The 18,449-nt window shown below is 38.5% G+C and overlaps 1 pseudogene across 1 annotated transcript in view; it reads right to left on the bottom strand.

Annotated features, from left to right (window-relative positions):
* LOC309638151 (AN1-type zinc finger protein 6 pseudogene) overlaps positions 1 to 17,192 on the bottom strand; it is a 28,699-nt pseudogene extending 11,507 nt beyond the window's left edge. The window contains exon 1 of the transcript in view: positions 17,005 to 17,192. The product of the transcript in view is annotated as an AN1-type zinc finger protein 6 pseudogene (transcript). The remainder of the gene's footprint in view (positions 1 to 17,004) is intronic.
* Positions 17,193 to 18,449: the final 1,257 nt, after the last annotated feature.

Genomic DNA, 18,449 nt, shown 5'->3' with positions numbered 1-18,449 from the left:
CTCTTTATTAACTGAACATTCCACAGTCTCTCCATTCTCCAGCAAGAGATAGAAGTTAAACCAAGATTCATAAATGATTAAGCACAGCAGTAAAATCTGCAGTGCTTTTTTTTCTGTAAGCCTAGCAGATGACTTGCTGAAATATTCTTCTTTCTATGGCCTGTTGAGATAAGAGATTCCAGATTCCCTAATCTGCAAAATGAGAATAATGGTCCTAGCATCTCAATAAAGTTGTTGAAACGATTAACATAGAATACACGTAAAACTTGGTGCGTGGTCTGGTATTGTTAGGAGTGCACTAAATATCAATAGTTGTCATTTACTGAGACCTGACATTTTGATAGAGGAGTGCTTCAGATCGGCTCCTATTGAATTTGGGGACAGAAAGTCAGTTACGTAAACAAAATCATTCTGTTCTTAAGCTGTGTTGTGCTTTTTCAGCATGAACAAAGGGTTTTTGAAATTTTATTACTATAATATTTTCCCTCCCTTGTCTGTCTACATTTAATCTCCGTTTATAATTATGACATTTTCAAGAAATGCCTAATAAGGACTTGAGGCTTTAATTATAAAGCTAGTGTTGTGTGCATGTACTTTACATATATTGTCATTATTTTATCCTTGGATCTGCAGAACTTTCATCTGTAACGTGTGTCTCATTCAGTAATTAATGTCTGATTATCTATTGTAAACAAAAAAATCAGTCAATCTAAGAAAGAAATGGAAAATTTTATTTGAGCCATATTTGAGGATTATAACCCCGGAAGAGCATCTCAGAAAGCTCTGAGAACTGTTCCACCAGTTAGAAATCAAGGCACAGTTACATAAGATTTTTTGAGGCAGAGGGCTGTACATCAAATGACGTATTATTGACAGTTTACATAATCCAGATCTAAGTGTCAACCTGGTGGGTCACATGACCCCTTACAAGATCAAGAAGGAATGTTATCTTTTTAAGGAGTTGTCTTGTTGATGCTGGAAGAACATTGTTCTTTATGGGTGACAAGGTATTCCTGCTCATGGGGGAAGTTTGGTTGATGCATAATGCAGATACACAGTGCACAGTAAGGGGGAGAGAGGAGGCCAAAGGGCAGAGAAGAAATTATGTTTAAATTTTTGTCGTCTTGCCATAAAATATAAATTTTATTTCACAGTATTCTGAGTGGCCCTTCATCCTAGGCACTGGGATATAGCAGTTAGCAAGAAAAACAATACCGCTGTTCTCATGGAGCCTCCATTTTGTAAGCAGTAATAGGCATTAGACAAGTGATCAAAAAATGAACTGAATTGCTACAGACTGTGAAGAAAATAAAGTGTGAGAACTAATAACGGCAGTGGTAGGAAAGGGGGACTCACAGAATGAGAAGTTAGGGGTTGGAGGAGATTTCAGCCAAGAGCTAAAGGATGAGAGTTTTCTCTCCGTAAAAGGAGTTCAGACTATTGTCGAACCCAAGTTTATGTGCCCGATTACAGTGGGGCCAAAGAAAGCAAAATGTCGGAGTTTGAAGGGAAAAGGTTTATTGCAAAGGCCAAGCAAGAAGAAAGGGCAGCTCATGCTCAAAAAGGCCAAACTTCCCTATGGTTTTGGGGGAAAAGTTTTTATAGGCAAAATTTAGGGGGAGGACTGCAGGGCATGCGACCTTCCTGACTGGTTGGTGGGGAGGTAACAGGGTGGTGTTCCAGGAATCTGGTCATCAGCCTTCTGGTTCCACGCAGTCTAGGGTCCAGTGCTTGTGCTCAGCCTGAAGTTACCCTCCTCCACCTGGGTGGGGCAGGGGCCTTAGTTCCTATAGAAGAGCTCATAGATCTGTACCAGATTATGTGTATCCCTTGAGGAGGAACCAGGACCCTGCTTTTTCACCACATTATTATTTCTTGACTGCTCCTCCTTTGTTTCTGTATTCCCTCCTTTCCCGAATTTGTGTTTGAATCTGCCCTTTGGCACTCAGGGGTGCTTTAGGAGGCTGAAGTCTTTTTCCTACGGATAAGGAACAGGGGACATGGAGAGGCTTTTGTACCCAGGAGGACCCCACAGTATCCTGCTTGGTTTCAATCCCCCATTTTCTTTTATACCTCTCAATCGTGAGGGGAATAGGTGTTGGACAAGAAAGGGAATAATGTTTTGGATAGAGGGGTTTATCATAAACTGGGCAGAGGCACTCGGTTTTAGGGGGATTCGGTGTCACAAATATTACCTTTCCAAACAGAGAAATCATTAAGTCAAAGGCTTTGAGGCAAGAACAGAGTCTGGACAAGAGAAAATGGTATCACATGAAGTGGAAAACATCTTGTTGACTTCTAGGTCATGATAAGAAAGTTGGATTTCATAGGCAGTAAAATGGGGAGCAATTTAATGTTTAAGCAGAAGAGTGGCGTGGTCTAAATAGTTTTTTAAAAAAATCAAACTGGCCACTGTGCATTACATGGATTAAAGTGGGGAGGCCAGTTTGGAGGTTAGTGTGATTGTGACAATGAGAACCTCTGGTGCGTGGGCTGGAGTAGCAAAAGGAAAGGTGATTGAGAAGAATGGGAACACTTGTGAGATTCTGGGGGCAAGATCAATATTAGTATTAGTGGATTCAATAGGGAAGGATATGGGAAACTAGAAATAAAGGATGACTTCTTACTTTGTTTTTGTTTTGCTTTTGCTTGATCACCCAAAGTAAAACTCATAGGCCATCTCATTTTAGATCTTTAAAAAAGTCTCTGCAGGAGGATACATGAGGATATTTTTCTTTTAATGTGTACTAGGTCTTCGCATTTATACCACATGTTATAAATGTTGTCTTCTCTTTAGGTAGATTGTAGATCATTGTCAACAAAAATCAAGAAATCCATCCTACCCTTATGCCAAGTTAATATTTTTGGTCTAAAGTTTATTTTTATTTTTATCAAATTAACACACCTGCAAAGCTTAACTTTGTAAATCGAGTTTATTTTGAAAGGTAGTGTTGAATTATTTTCCAAATAAAGCAGCTTAAAAAAATTCAGATGTGGTCCTGTATGCACAGTGCTCTGAGTATGGTAGGATTTTTTTTTTTTTTTTAGCATACCAATGTTTATTTGGTGATGTATAAAAATATGCAGTCCTACAAAACTTTAAAGATTTTTCAGATCCCTGCTAAGTTTTTTTTAGACCCTTTTTTTCTAGAAAAAAATAGGTTTGATCAAATTTATCCTAATATTTCAATAGCTAAGATACCACTCACAGAAATATTTTAGACATTTGAAATCACAGAATGAGTAAAATGGGAGGAAGAGCTTTATATGTCTAAGACTGTCTCTGTCTATAGGTGAGTTGGTTCTCCAATTTTTAACAAAAAGTCTACACTGGCAAATTGTTGAACCACCATTAATATAAAAAATTTGGTCAATCCTTGACATCTTTAATGCATACTTGATAAGAAATATATCCATAACATTGATATTTTAGCAATAGTTTTATCTGATGGTGTATAGAAAGGAGGCCAAGATTATATTGTACTACATTCAGTTTTAACTTTACTGAATGCCACAGAATTTCCCCAGCCAGCATTACAATAGAAGTCAGCTTGTTGCCCTTTTACTTCTGTATAACACAACATCAAAAACATTTTATCTGCCAATATGTGATTCTGGTGACCTTTGACATTTTTGAGCATATATTCTCATGCATCATTAGAGGTTTCATGCCAAACCAATAACACACTTCTCTGTTGTTTTCAAATGCCTCCTATTTCAAAAGGTTAATGATCAATAAAATGCACTGACATTGTTCTTTTTGCTGCCATACCTCATCTATTTCTCTTTTCACTCAATCTCCACATGCTTTTAATAGTTCCTGAGTAGCTTTTGTTTTTTCATTTAATGAAGAGTCACTTAATGTGCCGTTTTCTCTTTATAAAATAACGCTCTCTCTGATGGGATTCTATCCATGGGGACCAGTTGTATTCAAGATGCCTTTCATTTGCCCTAGGACAGTGTTTAACTCATCATTTGACAGTTGTGTGCCTTTAAAAATTAAAAGTCTGTGTGAGATCTCCAATTTGTATGAGTTTGCACGAGGTTATAGAATTCACGTAAATGCTGTCTGGCTTAGGGGACTAGGAACTAGCATTGGATACTAAAAAGTGATCTAAAACAAGCCTCAGCAAACAGGAGCATTAGGTGAAGTCTGGCCCACAGCTTGTTTTTGTAAATAAAGTTTTACTGGAACACATCCATTCCTGTGTGTTTACTTATTGCCTTTGGAGGCTTTCATACTACGGTAGCAGAGCTGAGAAGTTGCAGCAAAACCACATGGCCCTCAAAGTTGAAAACATCATCTGGCCCTTTACAGAAAAAAAGATTGCTGATTCCTGATCTAAATAAAATTAAGCCTGTTTCTTTTGGAAGCTACGCAATCACAAGAATACATATTAGTTGACATTATATAGATTGTCAAATTCGAGAAGTTTGTGATACAATTTAGGAGCTATAGAAAGTACAACTTGCAAAGCAAAACATGGACTTTTGTCCCTTTTTAAAATATGTTAGTCGGTGGTTATATATGCTTCCAAAAATACACCAAACTTAATAAATGGTTATACTTGGGGAGGAAAGGAAGGAATTTTGGCTTTTTTACTCTATATACTATTACACTTTCAGAATTTCTATATAGCAGGCACATGATATATTAGCATATTTTTTATTTTAAATAGATTTGTTATTACTAGAGACTGCTTCCACAGCCCCGTCACAATCCACTGTAATTATCATATTAGACATCACCTAAATTGAGAATGTTCAGGATTTCTGTTAAACAATTATTAAATAATACTGCTTTACAGTTATGTGAAACGTAAAGCATATCATAGTCAACATTTCTCTTGAGCTCCATTACAATCCAATAAAATGGAGCCAGTATTTTAACCACTCCTTAGACAACAAAAATGATGCATGCAGTATATAAGGCCTGTGTGCATATACACATGATGTTGCCTCTGATGTTCGGGCAGTCGCTTAGAACAGCCTAATGAGGTTAGTGCTGTTATCCCTGCTTTACACAAAGAAACAAAAGAAGCAGGTTTTGAGTGCTTAAGTGTTCAGAGCCTAGATAGGTGTCTAGGTGTTTGACACCAATCACAGATGCTGGCCCTCAACCATTACACTGTGGTGCTTCCCAGTAGGTTGAGTGAGTACATTTATGGGAGAATGAATTGATGGAGAACATTTATGGAAGTTCTCTGTACAAGAGGTGTCAGGTTCTGTGCTTTTGAAGAATTAAATTTTATTGTGCTCCTACTATACAGTTGACCCTCAAACAAATGAGTTTGAACTGCGGGGAGCCACTTATATGTGGATATTTTTCAATAGTAAATACTACAGTGCTACGTAATCCATGGTTGGTTGAATCGGTGGATGTAGACCGTGAACTCGGAGGCACAGAGGATACAGAAGTACCTCCAGGACATGCAGGGCCGACAATACATGGATATTTGACTGTGCGGAGGGTAGGTGCCCCAACCCTAACGTTGTTCAAGGGTCGACTGCATATCACACCCATTCTAGATGCTGGGACTAAAATTTCCACAGAAACTTTTAAAATGGTCACTTCACTGTAATCCTAAAAACTGAGTACAGCTAGCCATTTGCCTTTTTTCTTTCTTATTACAAGTGTTACTTTTATAAGTATCCTGGCCAACTTATGTGCATGTCTGTAGGCTTCTAGAAATGAGATGGCAAGGTCAAAAGATAGGCCTATTTCATATTAATAGATATTGCCAAATGACCCTCCAAAATGGTGTATCAAAATGTTCCCATCAGCATTTTACCAGGATAGCCATTTACCTACAGTTTAATTTTTATCAAGGGAGCTCTTAGATTAGAGACACTAGCATTAGCATACCAGGTAATAAATATTCACCCATCAGTATACACAAGACCTGCATCTTAGTTCTTAACTATGCTGAGTTTTTTAGCATACAGTAATATGTCTGCTTATATGGGAAATACAATGTAGCTAATTAATGAATTCAACTAACACTCATTCAGTAACTGTATTGGGGGACATGTGGGTTCTCATTTTATGTGGAAGTATCTTCTGAGACGGCTGTCAGAAAACATGGGTGTCTATGCTAACTTCTGCCTTCTTGCTTTCTCTCTCTTTATCCTGGACAAGCCAGTTCACCTCTTTGGTCTTAGGTGTTCCATCTGTCAAATGAATGTTGGATTAGATCATCCCTAAGTGCTCTTCTAGGTTTAAATTGTGATTAACATGTAAATGTGGATATAATATATAATGTATTAATCACTGTTCTTGATTTTTTTGTGTGTGTTGTTTTCTTTTGTTTAATTATCTAGTAATTCGTGATTTAATCCTTTCAGAAAGAAACACAAATCAAAGGCCTGGACCTCTCAGTTGTCCCCTGCTTGAGTGTAAGCTCCGTCATATCGAGCTGGTTCACTGACACATTGTCTCGTACTGCACACTGGGTTTTTTGATGGCTTTTTAGCTTGACTGGCACATGGGAAACCGGTTATTCAATAAAGCAAACCAGAAGGTTATTTAAGTTTTGATTTCAAACCTGAAGATGACATCATACATATGATAAACAGGGATTCACTTGACCAAATTCTTCCTTTTTTATTTTTACCATACACTAGGAAGGTTTTCAAAAATTATGGTAGGTCATTTAAACAGTAGCTTCAGGTGTTTATGAAGTTAATAACTAAGGGTTTTCCAAAATCTGAGCACATAAAATAAATCTTATATAATATTTAAAATGTATATAACTTGGTATTTTTGAGGCTACATCCTGTACTTTGAGTTTATTAATATTTACAATGATAGATCACTTAATTGTTGAAATATAACTAGTGTCTATCTCTTTTTTTAAAAAAAGAAAGCAACATTTATTTGAATTTTAACTCATTTGCTCAACAGAATTTGACCACCTTTTATAAGCTAGGTGCCGTTCTAGGTGCTGAGAAGCACATTCAGTGAACAAAGCAAAAAAAAAAAAAAATTCCTGCCCTTGTCGAGTTTACACTCTTGCAAGATTCTATGTCAGGAAGTACAATGATTAAGCCTAATACTGCTTTTGTTCTTTTAAAATCCCGAGACTTGGCTACATCAGAGTATTTTTTTCTTGGTGTTCTAGTAAAAGAGCATTGTGTTGATTAGAGAAATACCTTGATCCCAAATAATGGATCCACCTTTGTTTAAGACATTGACATTTAACCTTTATTCATCTCAGACACTTTAAGGATCTTTTGAGAGCAGTGATCCTTTCCCCAGGAGGGAACAATCCATTTAGTCCTTTAAATCACAATTTTGCACATAATTTCCAAAAGCACAAGGATCCTTTCTAGTCCATCCACAGAGCTAAAAGCTATTAACCTAGACCAGCTATTAGATAAGTTAATAGGATTAAGGATAATATGCTATTAGATATTTATAGAACTACTTTAAATATATAAATCTATTATACATTTTATTCATTCAGTGATTGATTTACTCCACACATATTTTACTAAATACTAATGCCCTTAGGTGCCAGACACTGTGCCAGGCAACACTACTATTCTCAAAACATTTTTTTTATATGATTGGTTTTATGACAAAACCTGTATGTTAAGTAATCAATGGAGCATCTTGACTGAACCAACTTTTTTTTTTTTTTGGCTGCGTGGGGTCTTCGTTGCTGCACTCGGGCTTTCTCTAGTTGTGGCGAGTAGGGGCTACTCTTCGTTGCGGTGTGTGGGCTTCTCATTACGGTGGCTTCTCTTGTTGCGGAGCACGGGCTCTAGGTGTGTGGGCTTCAGTAGTTGTGGCACGAGGGCTCAGTAGTTGTGGCTTGCGGGCTCTAGAGCACAGGCTCAGTAGTTGTGGCTCATGGGCTTAGTTGCTCCATGGCACGTGGGATCTTTCCGGACCAGGGCTCAAACCGGTGTCCCCTGCATTGGCAGGGGAATTCTTAACCACTGCGCCACCAGGGAAGTCCCTGAACCAAATTTTATATAAAATTTACAAGCAAACATTTGTGCATTTACTAAGCATCACCCCTTCTAGTTTCTATCAGAATTTAACTAAACAAGAGGAAATTTGCTTCTTATATTTATCAGGACTGAAACAAGAGGATTTGGCTATGTAATTGTTAGAAACCTATATTTCATACAAAATAAGTAGAAGTAAAAATAAACTGTGGGGTTACTTTTGTTACATTCCAATGTGTTTCCTTTGTGAAGTGCAAGATTATACATAAGACGAAAAGAAGCAGCTTCATTCACTGAATTCCAAAAGACAAGTCGTTGAACCCCTTGTATGTCTGTCAAGTATCTGTAATAATTTGAAACACCGTATTAAATATTGCATATTTTAATTAACATAGTTTAATTTTTCCAAGTGGCATTGGTAAGTTTTAATGTAATAAGCATTACCAACTTTAGATCAGGTCTTGTGAGAGCAGGTGACGCCAGAATTATAAGTAGAGAGTTGTCTGCTATGAAATTATGCATTGATTTAAAATCAACACACTTAAGGATCTTATGGTTACAAATGAGATTTTAGTCCCAGAACAGCCTCTTTGTGACTTAATCTTTACGTACATGTATTATTCTTATCCATGATTAAGTACTAGAGGAAATACAAAACTTTCCTTTTGAGGTTACTAACTTCTTGCAACTGTAGTCCAGAGAGATTGTCACTTACTAAGTGATACAGTTTTTTAGTATAGAAACTAGCATAGAATGCAAGTCTCTGTGTGAGCCTGTCAATAAATCATTATCCCTTAAAATATAGAAAGAAAATTATTGAGCTTCAATAAAAAGAAAATCCATTAACAAGGGGAAGATTAAGATATGTTAAATTTCTTCTTTAAATTTAGTTATGAGATAATCCGTGTCATCTATAATAGTTTTTCCCCAGATGAATTTTTAAATAACTGAATGGATAATGAAAAACTTACCCTATGGTTCCATTTCTAGTAATGTATTAGCAGATGAGGATCTAGGACCAATCTTTCTTCTGAAAACAGTAAACAAAATGGAAAAGAAAAGAGATGCATATGTAGTCTAGCAAGAAAGTAAAGAATTTAGAGCAATAGCTAAATGAAGGCAAGAGCCTGAGAATAACTGGAACCCTGCAGCCCGCTTTCACCTTGAGGGCACATGCGAATCTCAGTTTTACCGAGTACCATTTCTTGGTATTTCACAGGACTGGGGAAGGTGCTAGTACAGAAGAAAAAAAAAAAAAAAAATCCTAAGGCTGAGCTAAAATGAGAAAACCAAAGCAGGGATCCTCTTTTCTTATAGCTGGGACTCCAAAGTGCTATACTCTCCATCTAAAGGTGAATTAGAAGGAACTGTGAATTCACATGAAAATAGGGAAATTGCCTATAACCAGAAGCTGATATTTGAACAAGTCGGTGACATAAATTCATACTATGTGGTCAGTCCCAAAACACTTCAAGCCAGAAATTTAGATATAAGTGTTTCTCATGTAGTAGTACCTTTAAGACCTGTGGCAGGGCCAGATGGCAAAATCCTCCCAGGAGGTACCCACCTGCATCTCATGGCTCAAAGAAGTTTTGTACGTAAGTTTACAAACAGAATGAACAGAAAGCAGTTAAAAATCGATAAAACACATAAGGAAATAAGGCACCATGAGTGAAAGCCAGTAGAAGTAAGAGAAACAACAATTAAACTCACCTTTCTTATAAAGTGTGTCAATTTTCATCTTGGGATAAAAGTCATAACTCATTACCTTACAAAACACTTGATTATCTTATAGCCATAAACATTTCTTCACTATTTTTTCCTTAGAATATGCAATGCTAGTGTATACTGATAAGGTAGTATTTATTGTAACATACTTATGGAAGGTTGGGAATGGTGCCACATCAGAGAGGCTACCATACCTGGGAGACTACTTTTCTTTCTTTTTAAGGAGGAAGTAAAAAGGCTAAAAATATGGGCTCAAAATCAGACTAAGATCTTTTACCCTGTAATACATTTGCTCAAGGTCCCAACTAGCAGTGTATTTAAATTTGAACCTTTACGCTGTTCACTTGCAAAATAGTCTTACAATATCCATATTCCCAATACCCATAATGAGTTGCCATGAGAATTGAGACAAAACGTGTAGATAGTGTATCACAGTGCAGCATATTAATTCATTGGTTTTTGTTAGCTGTATTACCCGTTCCTCCTTTTCCTGGGCCACTCCCATGAGACGGAGTAACTTACTCTCCTGCACCCTACAGAGGAAAAGGATCGCCTGTTCCCACCTTTATCAGGTTTAAGGCTCCTCGGTTTCCAGGTGGGTGAATTGGGCCTTTAATCCATGCCTTTAGGTCTCTGTTACATAATTACTCACTAGGTCTCAGAAAAATCTGAGGCCTCATCTGAGACTCACCTGTCAGCTAGCAGCATAGTTTCACTGACTCGAGTAATCAGATATTAGGGCTTTTCAAGTGCTTCCTCATGACCCTCGCATAACAGGGATTCAGTCCCACCTGCTTAGTGTCTGTGGCATTTTGGTTTCTGCATTCTCTGACAATAAGAACCCCGCTTTCATGGCTTTTGAAGTACTTACGTGTTTGCTCACTCTGTGTGTGTAACCGAGGTAGAATTGCCACCATCACCTGCTAAAACGCCACCACCTCTCCTTTCCCTGTCCACGTCCCTGTGCCTTGTACTGAGGACTGTGTCCCCAAACACCACCTCACTGCATTCGCCCCCCGCACAGATGCCTTCGTCACCCAGAATAGGCCCAGCCAAGCCGCTTTCCCATGTGGATGACAACTTCACTCTGCTCGGGTTCAGATACCCCTGTGATAGACCGTCTTCCACATGGATGCCCTCTGAAGCCCTCCTGGGCTGTAACTCCTCACACTAGGTAGCCCCCCCTACCCTGCTAGGACTCCGACACCCTAGGCCAGGCTTCCTCCTCCAGCCCATCCCAGTCTTGCTCATGAAGACCCCACCTTATCTCTGATATCTGATCTCTGGTCACCCTTGTACCTCCTGTCCCCTGAACCCCTCTTGGACACTTAACCTTGCTCACTTCCATCTAATGACTTTAGGCCCGAATTGTCTGAGGAGGGAATACCATGCTAAATTTAGTCATAAGGAGAGTTAGGCTTATCAGCTCCTCTTAGGAACAAAATAAAAGGGGCTTTGTATTTTGAATTCTAGAATATACCATCTTCTACTTGCTTAAGTCTCCCAAGTATTGTCCAAGTATTGAAGTCTCCTTTGTCTCTGAGGATGTTAGTATAAGACAGAATTTACAAAAGTGAATACAAGATAATACACAGAGTTCATTTCCACAAATACATGTATATAACCACTCTCAAAGAATCCCAGATTTTTGAAAATTAATTTTCATTTCCATGATGTATACAATTTCTTATTAGAAAGAACTGCAGGATAGAATTACAGGGTTGACTTAACAGGAACTGATATTTGAGATTTGCTAGTTGATTTAGCTGAGAAATGGTTTATCTCATAACACTTTTCACTTTGTCAAACACCCTAAGATCTAAAGATTATGTGAATAATAAACACCTTGCTCACCATGTCCCTAGAATAAGCTTTTGGAGATGAAGCTCTTTAGAACTTAACTGGACAGTATTCTCCTGGGTGCTATAAGGAAGGGCTTTTAAGACATTTCAATATGCTTGTTTTGGGACATAAAGATCAAGATTGAGTGAAGGAGAGTGACTCCCAAGAAGAAGCTGAAATCACTGTGTGTCAGGTAAAATGAACAATGCCCTTTAGGCATATTTCTGGTGTTTTACATAATACAGAAAAAGTCAAAGCATTCTTAGCATGTCCTCCTAAGGTAAGAAGCAAATATAAGTAAAAATATTGTCTTCTCCCTCTCCCAACTTCTTCTGAGAACAATGTTTTAAACTCGCCTATATTTCTATGAAATTTTCATTTGTAGCTAAGGCTGTTCAGTCCAAATATAGGAACTGTCAATATCCAGGATTTTAGTGAATTGCACACTTCATCTCCTGGGTAGAAGAGAAACCATTTGCAAACCCTGTTCATTACATTACATAATTCCACATGAAATACCTAGAATAATTCTCTTTTTATTACTCAGAACTCATTAAGGAAGACAGGTGCATTAAAACAATATGCGTACAGTGAGTGGTATGGTTTTCACCTTAAACTAAGTAGACACCTACTTGAAACCTTTTATACCATTGGTTTGGCATCCCCATTGGCTCACAAATATAGGTTAGGCTCTTAATCACTTTCACTCACATACAAAAAAACCCCAAAAAACTCTATTTGAATATTTCCTGACTTTTTTTGGAAACATAATTCCAGTGCTTTAATGTAAGTTTTCAGCAACTTTGCTATATTTTATTTTGGCTCAAAAGAAGAAGATGGAGATTTTGCACATTCTCATATAAATATGATATCATAAGAAACAGTCCATAGGATTTATTAGAACTGCATAGGTGATACATAATTTACAGTTGAAAAATGAACTGAATATTTGGGAGAACTGATCATTTTTAAAGACATTTCACTGCAAGTAGACAAGTGGCTATAATTCTCAGTAGTTGCATTTAGTCTGAGAAAATGATTCTGTCTTTGGAGACTCAGCTACATATGTCTCAAAACGCCAAAGATCATGCATGAAAGCTTTTTTGAAGGTGATCTTTCAGATATTGGTATTTAATTCAAATCTTTAATTTCATTGAGGCATATGATGCCATGAATATTGCAAAATCTTACACAGATAAGAGTAATTCAGAAAATATCACTTTTTGTTGTCAAGAGCTCAGGTTGGAGATCACGTACCCTAAGATTCAAGTCTTAGAAATGCTACTTACCAGCTGGATGACCCTTGGGCTTTTGACTTGAGCATAAACTAACCTTCAACTTGTTTGACTGTAATTAACAAACAAACAAACAAAGTATATTTATATATTTATAATATAGAAGTAATATATATATATATTTATAGACATAGGTAGATAAATATAGCCCGGACATAAACATAGATATAGATATATAAATATAGATATATCTTGCCTCTTAAAGTGGTTACGTTTTAATGCACTGTAAAGAATTTCCCATAATGGGTAGAAAATATAAAGCAATTTCTCAATAAAGTGTAGGTCTTATAAGTGATGAGACAGAAGGCAGAGTGAGTTTGTCCAATCGGGTTAAAATAGAAGGAAAATAATCCTCTGTGTTAAAGAAACATTTTTTACTAATCATGGCCAATTTAGCAATTTATATGAAGATACTTTTTTTCAAATGTGACTTTGGTATGAAGCTGTACTGTCCTTCAGTGGAGGGAGAGAGTATCTCCCAGGCTGGCACAGGGAAAAGCAAGGTGTATATACAAGTTGAAAAGATGTAATGATTTTCTCTGTATAGTATGGATACCTTTTGGTGCTGAGGTAATATTCTGAGAATTTTGCTTATTGCTTCACGCTAAAATGAAAGGTAGATTTCAAAGATAGAACTCACTGGCTCTGCTGATGACATCTGAGCACATTGGTGCAGGAATTGTTACAGAGCTGATTGTTGCTAGAATCAATACTATTTATCATAGGGTTTAATCCCATAGAAATCGTTAACTAGGGTGCCAAGCAATTAGAGTGAAAAAGCAAAATATATAAAGAAGTCCCCAGAGCAAGACAGAACTACTGTTTGTTTTGATTATTGATCCCTTTGAGCTCAACCTCCTTACTCGGCCTCCAGTCAGTCATCTGAGCAGAGCCAAATGGAAATCCATTATGTTTATTTCTTTTGGTTTCAAGATGTAGACCAAGTCAACCAGACGGTCAAGTTTACTATTCTGTGGACACTCATGGATTGGAACTGGAAAACCATTAAAAAAAAATAAAGAAAGCAGTTCCTAGGCTAGCTCAAAGTCCTTCTCTGGGGATTCATGATCTCTTTGGTTCTGCCTCCCAGGCCTCTGAATCCAAAGCCTAAACTCTCCCCTATGCTATACTGCTTCTACAGATGTTAATGACCAACGTGATTAAGTTTAATTTTTCTGAGCGCCAGACTTCAATAGTGAGATCCACATACCTGTGCTCTCTCCTTGTGCATGCCGATAGGCATCGAGAAAAACTGAAGGTGAACTCTTGATCTCCCCAGTCTCTGAACGTGGAGGAAGTGACACCACCACTCATATCCTTCTAATACCCTCTACTTCCATCCCACGTATTCACTTCACCACCAAATAATCTTGATTATTTTACTTTCTGAATGTATATCAAATCTGTCTGTGTTTTTCCGTGTTCACTACCATTATTTTATGTCAAGCCACCGCCATGTCTGGCATGAAATATTAATAACTACAAGGGTTGGTTGTTTCCCCCTGTTTTTCTTCTCCAATCTGGTCTCCACACTGTGGCCCAAGAGATCTTTTTAAAAATGGAATCTGCTCATGACACATCTAATTTGTAAGTCTTCAGATCTTTTCTGTTCTTCAGTCTTCAACAAGGTCATGAATACTGTAACCTCTTTGTCCTTCCCCCACCTCGCCCACCCTGGCCACGTAGCACCTTCTTTCTCTGCTACACAAAGTAGTTTCCCAAGTTAAGGCCTTCTCATTCTCTTCTTCTTGCCATATTATTCCCCAGTTCAAATCTGACCCACTCGTATCTCCTCTCCTAGAAGCCTGTAATTTCCCTCATATTATATGTGTCGTGAGGACAGGAGTTGCATTTTGTTCATCTGTAGCCCTGGTACCCAGCCTAGTACCTGGTACAGGTGCTTAATGATTTGAGTAAAGGCGAGAGAAAGAAAAGAGAAGATAATAGAGATTTTTAGACCATTCGCTTCAAATTTAGGGAGGTTTTTATGAGGGACACGATTTGTTTCTCAAAGGACCAAATGGAGAAAAGCTATTAAATTTAAACTGGAGTAATTTACACATGAAGAATTTAGCCAACAGAGACAGGAGGAAAATCTGTCAAAGATTTGACTAAGACATTCCCCTGGATATCTGTATTAGTGCTGCTTTAGAACATCTTGAAACCCAATGATTATATAAAAACATATGGTGATGATAAATTCTTATGCATTCATTATTATGTCATATGGTTATGTATGAGACAACTTTCAAATTATTGTTGACATTTTCATCTCGTGGAATCGTCGAGATGGCCATGTCCCAAATCTAAGAATCCTCATCGTCTGTCAACACTCCAGCTCTCTAAAGGTACAGAGAATGCCCTGGAATTAGGTGCACTCCTGTTAGTGGTGGAGTTTCCCTCTTAGATTCCTTTCTGATCTTTGACACCGTTGGACAAGTCTGGATGATTTGAGAGCCTCAAGAATTCACAGAAACTTGGAATAATTTTTCCATGGTAATAAGCCACCATTACTGGAATGAGCATAAACAAACTTGTCAACTCTTTTCTTTAATCAAAAAGAATCCTTAGTATGTCTCCTGTTTCCCCTCCTCTCTCCTGATAAGGTGGGGTCTGACTGGACAAAGGAGAAGTTCTGGTTCCTAATGTGTTTTGCTTTCTGCAACCAAAGGCAATGATCAATTGGAAAGGTTTGGGAGGTCCCCTACTAGGCCAGTTATTAACATCTGATTGCTAAGTTCATGGGTGGGTTGAAAGGAATAGAGTGGGTAGCGAAGGGGAGGATTTACTTGTTTCAATGAAGTGGCTACCTGTACAAAAGTGTTTTTATATTTTGACAACCAGTATAGATAGTGTTACCAGCAAAACATCACTTCTGACCCAGGCTATTCCTAGTCATTATTTGATATAAAAAATTGTATTGGTAAAACTACTGATATATGTTTGGGAAATTTTAGCTAAAAAACTTTTTTTCCTAATGATAAATGGATAATATCCTTCAGCTCAAGGGTTCTCAAAACATCACCTTGGAACTCTTGGAATGTGTTAGAAATGCAAATTTTCCTTTTCCAACTCTGACAAACTTGGGCGATGCCCAGCAATTTGTGTTTTAACAGAGTGTCCTCTGGATGAGTTAAAACACCCTCCGGGTTTGAGAATCACTGTGTTAGGTCGTTAACACGGTGCACGCTGTCAGAATACGGTCATCTCTGGCCATTTTAAGCAGCTTGGTTGAGGACCTATGTCAATGCGGACAGGTGTTTGTGAGATGCCCAGCTTCTGGACAATGTGAGAGCGCTCAGTCACTAGCTAAGAGACTTATTCTTGAGCATCTATCTCCCCGCAGGCAATTCAAATGCAGGTCTCCAGAAAATTACTATATGTCATAGACATTCATAGTCACCGTCAGTTGTCAAAATCATAAAATTTAAACCTGTGAGTGTCCGTGGTCTACTGTATTGACTGTAAAAGTGTTAAATTTAGAATGGTGAAAATGGATTTTTAAAGGTGTAATAATTAATGGGATCTGGGATTACATTCATATTGAATTTTTTAAAGTAGCTAAAATGGTCCTGCTATATTTAAAGGCACTTTAGAAATCAGATGATTATTCTACCTGGGAAGGACATATCTATTAAAGAAAAAAACAAAAAACAAAGAACAGAAAAACCTCAGGGACATTATATTGCCCTCAAAAAGTGCTTACTTGAAAAATTATACTTAGAGGGTAAAGATTTAGATTCCAAATCCTTTTCAAAGAAAAAATATAGTTTTTCAGGCCACTTTTGAATTCATTGAGAGTTCAATCATCTCCCTATCCAGTAAGGGGTCCACGAGTCAAACATCACCACGTGCAGCAGAGAAACGTTCAGAGTATTTGGTGGTGATCCTTGCTCAAGCTCAAACTTTGTTTTGACATATTCTTATTACATATTCATTTCTCTTCTTGAAAGGTATATTCTACTATTTCATCCGCTCTTTAGTTTGTGCATAGCGATTATAGTTTAGCAATAGAGATAGAAAGTTCAAGGCTAGAGATCCAAACCTTTAATGGTTCACAAAAAACAAACATTGACAAAGTACTGGATAAATATTCTCATCTCAAGGTATTAATCGCAGTTCCAATTACACAATGGGTGTGAGAACTCTTGAGTATTTATTTAAAGAACCTTTGTTCCTTTACATGATTTTCTTTTCAATTATAACTATGTTCACCTCCACTGCTTTACGGTGAGGTGAATTTCTCTCTCCAGGCTTCTGTCCACACAATGCCTTCTGAAGGGGAACAGAGGGCACTGCCTTCTCCACTTGTGCACAGATTCCATCTTTGCTTGTAACTAAAGTCTTGATTCCAGTCCTGACTGTAGCCATTGCTGCATTCAGCCTAGGGCATTGGCTCTGTCTGTTGTCTGCCCGGAGCCTTACTATCTGTAGAAAATCACCCCTTCCTCCTTCCATGTGTTTTGCTAGTGCCATCACCCTAGGGCCTGGCCCACCCCTGTGGCTGTGTAGATTGGACAAGGGTGAAATATGGCCTGAGCTCCTGGCTCCCAGCCTTGGCCCCATGGGCCTGGAGGGGGGAGCAGCCTTTGGAGCCTATGCTTCCTTGTGATTATCTGCCCCATAGAAGGGGCCTTTCTTATTATTTCTACGAAGGAGCTGGCAGGGCCTTGCTCCCTATTAAAGCAACAAGACAAAAATGAAAACGTTAAGCCTTTAATCGCTTTCTGTGATGGTAGCAGTAGGACTCTAAACCCAGAGAAGTAGCCCACTCCCCTGTCCCGTTTCTTCCCTTGGGGCTGCACAGCCGTGTAGGGTTGGGCGGAGGTGTCCGCCCCCGGGAGGGATGGGTCCTCCCCTTTTAAAGGAGCCTGGACCCAAAGGCTCTGGCAGTTTTATGGACCCTGAAGTTGAGAGGAGTGGGAAAGGGAAGATGTAGGAGTAGAAGAGTGCTTGGTGCGGAGGCACAGGGATCTGACCCCTCCCTAAAAGGGGGCCTCGGCTGAGATACCTGAAGGAGATGTCTGCCAGAGACTTCAGGTAAAGAGACTGAGGAATGAGGGCTCTGGGGCTGGAAAGGTAAACGTGTGAAGAACACGACCGGCCGGGGACCTGAGTCCTTGACTGCATCCCCTTTCAGAGACCGCACGGCAGTGGCTCTGCCTGCCAATTAGAGCCTTTGGAATCTCCCATAGTCGGGTCTGAAAAATCACAGTCAGGATTTTAACTGGGCGCCAGACTCCTCGCTAACCCTGTCCTCTTCTTGCCCCCTTCATACTCAGGCTTGTGTCCTGAAAGCTACAGTCTAATGGAAAACATCTTGAATTTTCGTGTTAGTTCGATTTAACCTCATTTTATGTGCTCTTTGGGGAATCCTATCATTCACTTGGGGAAAGTGGCATTTTTGTCATTTACCACCAAAACATCACCTCTTTTTTTGATCTTGTTGGTTAGTTACGCTCCTGGTCTCTGCCACTGATGTTTTGTAAGAATAAACTCGGCGTGAACCTCTTGGCTTGCAGTGTCCAACACAGGAACTTGCCCTTTCTCTTTCTTTCTGAGACATAGGCTCTCTCTCGTCTCCTTAGCTGGAGGTAGGCTCCTCTATTATCAAGTTGGGCATGTATT

The sequence above is a fragment of the Balaenoptera physalus genome, assembly GCF_965194825.1.
Source record: "Balaenoptera physalus genome assembly, chromosome: 11".
Taxonomy (NCBI): domain Eukaryota; kingdom Metazoa; phylum Chordata; class Mammalia; order Artiodactyla; family Balaenopteridae; genus Balaenoptera; species Balaenoptera physalus.
Note: the sequence above shows the minus strand (reverse complement) of the source record. Positions and strands in the feature narration are given on the sequence as shown.